Raw genomic sequence first — 1,278 nt, 5'->3', positions numbered from 1 at the left:
AGCTTTCTGCTCTTCTGGTGGGTGGGTCTTACACATGGGGTGTAGTATGCTCCCTGACACTCATGTATTTTCTTCTTACACTCTCCTATTGTAAGTCTAGCATCATAAATCATTTTATCTGTGACTACTCTGTAATTATTTCTGTTTCATGCTCGAGATCCCTATATCACCCAGATGGTATGTTTTGTTATTGCTGTATTCAGTGAGGTGAGCAGCCTGATGATTATTCTCATGTCATATATACTCATTTTCATCACTGTTATGAAGATACCTTCTGCAAGTGGGCGCCAGAAAACCTTCTCCACCTGTGCCTCCCACCTGACGGCCATCACCATCTTCCATGGAACCGTCCTTTTCCTTTACTGTGTTCCTAACCCTAAAACTTCTTCGCTTGTAGTTAAAGTGGCTTCTGTGTTTTATACAGTGGTGATTCCCATGCTGAACCCATTGATCTATAGCCTTAGGAACAAAGATGTGAAGGACACATTTAAAAAATTAGTTGTCACCAAATTGCTTTGTACTCATTGTATTTTTAGACGTATTATTTTATTTCTCAGAAAATGATTTATTGGACTATAGATTTCCTCATTGTTATAGTGCAATTGATGATTCAAATTACTTAATCGACAGCCTATTGGTTTATATATATATATGTATATATATGTATATATGTATATATATGTATATATAGTGTATATATATATGTGTGTGTATATATATGTGTGTGTATATATATAGTGTATATATATGTGTGTGTATATATATATGTATATACTTTGTCAGACATATATTTTGCAAATATTTACCCACAATCAGTGCTTTCATTTTCTTAATGGTTTATTTCATCATTAAGAAACATTTGCTACACATTTTTAACATGGGTGAAGTTAATTTTATCAATTTTTGATGAGCTAGTATTTTTGCATTTAATCTAAATAGTTTTTGCCTCAAGTTTGGAAAGATGCTCCTTATGTTTCATGCTCAAATTTTGTAGAATGTACATTTATGTTTAGATCTATGATACATTCCACTTAATTTGACTTAATAGTTGTATGTGACGTGAAGTACATTTAAGGCTCTTTTATCCATATGGATATCCAGTTTTTTCTTCATTATTTGTTAGAAATACATCCTTTTTCCATTAAATTACAATGACATGTTTGTTGAAATTTTGCAGAACACCATTTTATGATTATTTATTTGTGTGTACATCAATACTTAGTGAAATAGCTGCAAACCATGTAAATCACAAATTAAAAAAAATTGGACCATCCATAG

General features: G+C 31.8%; 1 pseudogene; it reads left to right on the top strand.

Moving 5' to 3' along the window:
* The first annotated feature begins 2 nt into the window (after window positions 1-2).
* LOC103581125 lies at window positions 3-564 on the top strand (annotated as a pseudogene).
* Window positions 565-1,278: the final 714 nt, after the last annotated feature.

The sequence above is a fragment of the Galeopterus variegatus genome, unplaced genomic scaffold (assembly GCF_000696425.1).
Source record: "Galeopterus variegatus unplaced genomic scaffold, G_variegatus-3.0.2 Scaffold12406, whole genome shotgun sequence".
Lineage (NCBI taxonomy): Eukaryota > Metazoa > Chordata > Mammalia > Dermoptera > Cynocephalidae > Galeopterus > Galeopterus variegatus.
Note: the sequence above shows the minus strand (reverse complement) of the source record. Positions and strands in the feature narration are given on the sequence as shown.